Source organism: Daphnia pulex, chromosome 11, assembly GCF_021134715.1.
Source record: "Daphnia pulex isolate KAP4 chromosome 11, ASM2113471v1".
NCBI classification, from domain to species: Eukaryota; Metazoa; Arthropoda; class Branchiopoda; order Diplostraca; family Daphniidae; genus Daphnia; species Daphnia pulex.
In genome coordinates, this window is record NC_060027.1 from 5,793,469 (window position 1) to 5,799,869 (window position 6,401).

Below are 6,401 nucleotides of genomic sequence, written 5' to 3' on the forward strand. Positions count from 1 at the left end.
CATGGGAATGCTCAATAATTCAATAATACAAGGACCGATGAGCTGCCGATGAGCGTTACGTAAATTTTTACTTTCTGTTTACTCTTTAACTATTTGTTTTGAGGCCTAAATCAGTAGACTATAATATTATATATACTTATCTTTCTTCTTTTTGTCCTTCATCAAAAGACAAGTCAATAAAACCGAAAATATATTAGTCGGAATGCCGTTCCCGATGTCCGCCCTACGCTTGGCAATATTGCACAGCGCCATATCGAATGGATGACCTTTTTGCATCATAAGGAACGCGACCATCAGGTCATAAAATGTTGTCTATCAATTTCATTTCATGTCATCGTTATTTTTCGAAATGAATAAGAATCGATGACAGGAGCTGAGGAGATTTACGAAATAATTGGAGCTCAATCGTTGTCGTCTCATTATATTTCTAAAATAGTATAGTCATTTTAGCTGTTGTACCTCAAACAATTAGTAATTAGAAGTTTTATTAATGAGCACTATTTTTACTTTTTTTTTAAGTAAGTGTGTAAAAAAATTCAAAAATCGTACGTAAGGATCACATATAAATTTTCAATTAAAAATTAGAAAATAAGAAATGGGGGTCTAATTTTAAATATTTTTTTGTTTTTATTACATGTAATCAAACTGTATGTGTTAATAAACGTGTGTTTCCAATTTAAATGTTTTTTGTGTAGATTTACTATTTTTTTTTAATTTTAAAGTTACTGAAATTGGTTTCCGCGTCGAAATTTTTTCGCCGTGTTTAACACGGCGCTTATGGCGCTACGCGTCTTGTTAAAATTGATGCTACATAAAAACTAAATAACCTAAAAATCCCCAAATAGTCTAGTTTTGTAGCCAATATAACCTAGTTTACTTTTCATTAATTATATCTTATGAATATAGCACAGTAGAAAAGTTATTCACATTACAAAAAAAAACTACCCTTTTTTTTGTTTTTCCAAATTCCGCAAAATTCAAGTTGCTTTTACAACACACCTTTTTCACCCTGGCGGTGTTCAAACTAGACTATTTGGGGATTTTTAGGTTATTTAGTTTTTATGTAGCATCAATTTTAACAAGACGCGTAGCGCCATAAGCGCCGTGTTAAACACGGCGAAAAAATTTCGACGCGGAAACCAATTTCAGTAACTTTAAAATTAAAAAAAAAATAGTAAACCTACACAAAAAACATTTAAATTGGAAACACACGTTTATTAACACATACAGTTTGATCACATGCAATAAAAACAAAAAAATATTTAAAATTAGACCCCCATTTCTTATTTTCTAATTTTTAATTAAAAATTTATATGTGATCCTTACGTACGATTTTTGAATTTTTTTACACACTTACTTAAAAAGTAAGTAGAAATAGTGCTCATTAAAAAAAGTTCTAATTACTAATTGTTTGAGGTACACCCCCCTTTTTCGGCTAAAATGACTAAACTAAAGTTTTTATCAAGTTCTTTTCTATTTTATTGATCGGAAGAAACGACGAAATAAGAAAAAAACCCGTCATTTTTTGGACATCATCAGCGAATGGATTTCTGTCATCCATGGGAATCAACAACGCTCCGCAATGCCATTATTATTATTATTTGTATAGATCTTATATATGATATATATCTTTAATTTAATTGTTGACTTTCTGTCAAAGGCGTTGCGTGCACTTGTATATTCTCTGCCTCTCCCTTTGGCATCTCAAGTGCGTCCCTAGCTCACTGATGGCCCTGCAGCTCCGCGAGACTCTTCTCGAGTGTGAGACGTTAGCCGCCACGACGACGATGTGTGTGCGGGTATATAGGAGCGGTGGCGTACGTGCAGCAGCATTCGGGATTCCTCCTGATCCGATAAAGGTGCTGCTGGGTGGCTGCTGCCGGATATCGACCGGCCAAGGAACATGTGCGGCCGGCCAAGGAACATGTGCGGCCGGCCAAGGAACATGTGCGGCCGGCGACTTTGAATGCTGCCGAGCAAAAACAGCGACACTCACGTACGCATGGGGGGGTTGTGGGTGGGTTTCACGGATAGGATGGTTTGATGGATGGAAGATGGAGGAAGAAGAAGAAGAAGAGGAAGCAAGCGCAGCAGGGAGACGAGAGCTTTGATATAAGCGGGAAATAGGAGGACGAACGGAAAAAGGGACGGCGGGGTTGGATGCAACTTGTACAGCTTCTCTCCGGGCACACAGTCGACCATCACACACAGTTGGTTGGTTGTCTCTCTCTATCGACACATATCCTGCTGGCGCTCCACGACGCGTTGATAGAAATTCATTTGTTTCCCGGCCAACTTTCACGTTTTTAGAATTTGCCGTTTTTTTACCGCAGCCGCCAATTCATTTGTCTTTGGCACTATTATGGTAAGTTTGATTGATTTACTATAATTTATACCTACTACTAAGATAAGAATGAATGGATTTAATTGCTTAGTGAATTTATGGCGTGACCTTTTCGTTTTTTATTAGTACGTATTCGTTAATTACGCCCTTGAACTTCTCGTCCTCGAGAATTACGGTAGACTATTTTACAATTCCATCGTAATGTGTTTTATTATCATTATGCTAATCGTTTTCCTTTTTAATTCAAAAAAACTAATCAGGAAAAGATGTCTGGGAGCAAATCAAGTAGGAATCCAAATTATTACGTATTATACTTTATTTTAAAGATTTCTTTTTTTTTTTGGCTTGGTCCAATATAAAAGGAAAGAAGCCGAAGTCAACATTGAAGGTCATTTCCTTGTCCGACAAATCTACGAGGACGACGTGACTTATTATAACATCATCATCGTCGGAGCAGCTGAACGTGTTCTCAGTAAGTCCTCAATTCTTTATTAATACATCAGCAGCTATATGTAGGAGGAGGATAATAGAAATTGCATTCCATTTGATGAATTCCATGGAATGCCTCTTATTCGTCTTCTTCTTCTTCCTTAATATTTGATTATGTGAAATCAACTCGAATGTGCAGAAGTGCCAGCCAATCGGTAAAGATGACATAAAGTGCGTCATATTAGCCTTTTTCGCGTCGTTGTAGCTTTCATTTAAATTGACGTTTGTACTTTTACAATCCCTGACCCAAAATGAGGTGAATAAACTTCCTCCCTTATCCTCAATTGAAATAAGAAATTCATTCAACGTCTAATCACTTATAAAATTATTCCTAAGATTCCTGTCTATGGGAACCAGATTTGGTTTTTGAATCGACGGGTGTAAATAGAAGGAGAGATGCAAAATTTTACGGAACCCAGCAGAACACGGTTAGCTTTTACCCTTTTCCCCAAAAAATCGCCAGCACAAATTTCGAATCAATCAACTGAGGGCTCATCCTTATACACTTTGGTTGCAACTCCAATAATAATAAAAAAGGAAAAATGAATCCTGTTGTACTATACAGGACGTACCCGTGGACAACCCAGTAAGGCACTGATTCAAAAAGCTGCGCACCATTTAAAAAATATAGGGAGGAAAAAAAGAGGACGACAACCAATAGAAAGAATAGAAAACTTGGTCAGGATCGGTCAGCATGCGCGCGGAATTATAAATCAAAAACGGTAAATAATGCGCTGTTGTATCCAGGATCCAGGATCCAAACAAATAAGAAAATGAAACTCACCGCATTGATGTGATTGAACATGCAGCATGTGGAACTGTTGTTCATCATCCGGCGGAACATATGAAAATGAGGACGATGCAGTGGATTACTTCCGGCTGAATTCATCCGGTGAAAAGGAAGGAACCGACGACGGAGAGTAGAAGTTTCGAAAAATGAAAATCCGCCCAATTATATCGTTTATAGCCTGTTAAATTTGATTGGAAAAAAGTTTGAATTATAAGCAACTAAGGAAATAAACAATGAAATAGTATGTAGGACAGGATCATTTCTTTAAACATCAAATTCCCTTCTATATAAATTCCCTAGGTTTAGTAACTCATTAAAAAAATCAAGAAAAATAAAATCTGGGAATGTGGCAAAATCTATTCACGCTATAACATTTCCTGTCGGGCATCAGTTTTTGGCAAAACAACAACTGTGTGTGGATGGGATAACTGTGCCAGCGAAATAAAGATTATGTCGCAACTCTTCGATTATCTGAGTGCAACTGCCTTAAATTGGATGTTGGGAGTGTCCGCAGCGCGGTCATTTAACAATTTTACAGATCGTCTGCTGTTCTGTGTCGCAATAATCAAATTAGCAAATGAATTTTTTCAAAATTTCAGCGCAAATTTAATCGACGCAAAATTTGGTTTCCCTTCAAAATATCACACCGTCCAATATTGGTCATTTAAATTTTTAAATATTATCAAAACGGAATATAAATTTAATTTAATTTCCCCCCAAATGAATAAGTTCAACGGAAACAGCTTTGGGAAATTTTCTAATAAGAAAATTTATGCGGCAAAATCGACAGGTCAGCATTTAGTTTGTTTAGTGTAAATGAAAAGTCGCTGGTTTCCTCGTTATCAACCTCATTTCTTTAACTGCATCCCCAATGAAATGATTTCTCATTTACCATTTTATCATTTGAATAGGCCTAGAAGAAATCTTTTGAGCGGAAGCGCGGTATGCCAAACATCCTTTCCACGTTATATACAACGCCACGAATGGCCGCAAATATTTCAAATGCTGTGCATTCAATTTAATCAACGGGAAATTGGTTTGGCCTATCCATATCCAACGGAAGACAGGGTAAATGTAGAAATATTTCAGATTGAATTAGGCAAGTCTACCGCGATAAAATAGCAAAGAATCCTCCCCCCAGAAACAATATAGTCTCTCAATTTCACTTTGTTGGTGTGGCCACTGATAGATAAAAGGGAAGTGAACGAGAGGCATCATCATTCGCATTCTAACTCTGCAACAGTTAACTCAATTTCTCAACTCTATGTAAGTAGGCCTATCGATGCTCTATAACTGAATGATTGCTTTTCTGTTTTGAACGCTTTAATCCTGGACTTTTTTACCTTTTTAAATCAATCAGCCAGCCTCAAAATGAATTTGATTTCAATCGCTTCCCTGTTGTTGGTTGTTGGTGTGGCTGCGATGGTGGTCGACGCTCAACGTAAACACCAAACGGGCGACGGTGGCGTCAAATTTCTGCCCAATTGCGACTATTTCGGCGGAGACCTTGTCGGCATTATTTTACCCGTGGAAGAATGCGGCAGGGCTTGCATCAATCACAGGGGATGCAATCATTTCACCTACCTGGATGGCGCGTGTCTCCTGAAAAGACACCGCTTAAACTTCAAGAGAACACCGTGTAGTTCGTGCGCTGTTTGCGGTTTCATCCCTTGGAGATCCGGATGACGAAGCCGAATGAATAATATATAGCGAATGAATGACGAGACGATGCAGTTGTAACTTGGCTGGTAACGACAAGCAGAAAATGCTATGACAAGTTAACCGTTTAGCTTATTAGATTATCTATAGCCCATCAGCCTATTATAAATTAAACATTGGCTGGCCCCCTTTTCCCATGTAGATGCAGATACATTTAGAAAATACACACAGCAAAAATTCAATTATTTCACGTTTCTTCTATTAAATGACTATGGCGATTCTTTTAATCACCGAATATTATTTGCTATAATTCGACATGGACGCATGCTGACGTATCAAGTTAATTTAATAATGAGGTGAAGGAAGAGCAACCAAAACGTCATCGATGGAATTTGGGAGTCGGGGTAGTAAGACGGTGCAGCAGTGCTGGGGTAGTAACGATTCAGTATAGTTATTCGGGGCAGTTACTGTGCTGCATGGTGTAGTAAGGGACAAGGAAACATGTCAGCACATCGCTAAACGGATTCCTCCCATCACCCACCCTCAATTGAACTCAAAAATAAAAAAATAAACATTAAGAACGCATTAAGAATTATGGTTTTTGATAACTACTAACCACTACGTGCTGTTAAAGTAAGAAAGCCTTTTCCTACACGAGCTGCTCTGGTTCTTGTAAGTTCTTTTCAGCGAAATAAACATCTAATTCTAACCACGCTCAACCCTGAGTGGTTGGGCGTGGTTGGAACTGAAACTGATTTTGTGAAGCCACAATCGGCCACAATCGATAGGCTTAATCAGGTGGTGATGTTCGCTGCTCTAATTGACTTGAGCACCGGCACGGTATGTTTTTATTTTTTTATCAATTATTTCTGTAAGAGTCGTAACTTCTGAGTTCTGATTGTTAAAAAAGTGAGCAAATGAGTTATTTTGTTTGTTTTTTTGTTGTTTTTTTTTACCAGCAAAATGCCCAACTTTATGATTTATTGGCTTCCCAACGGTGAACAATTAAAATGCTCGGATATACCGCTCTGCAAACGGACGAAAATCACATCAGTTTCTGGCCATTCAAAGGCAAAGAATCGCGATTCTCGGAGACATCGATAGCTGGTTAATGAGCAT

The 6,401-nt window shown here is 37.8% G+C and overlaps 2 long non-coding RNA genes across 2 annotated transcripts; both read left to right on the forward strand.

Moving 5' to 3' along the window:
• The first annotated feature begins 2,168 nt into the window (after positions 1–2,168).
• Positions 2,169–3,117, forward strand: LOC124207598. The gene is made up of 4 exons (XR_006880058.1): positions 2,169–2,365; positions 2,471–2,519; positions 2,605–2,629; positions 2,707–3,117. It is a non-coding gene; the product is annotated as an uncharacterized LOC124207598 (long non-coding RNA).
• A 1,492-nt stretch (positions 3,118–4,609) lies between these two features.
• On the forward strand, positions 4,610–5,524 carry LOC124207597. Its single transcript, XR_006880057.1, has 2 exons — positions 4,610–4,889; positions 4,984–5,524. It is a non-coding gene; the product is annotated as an uncharacterized LOC124207597 (long non-coding RNA).
• Positions 5,525–6,401: the final 877 nt, after the last annotated feature.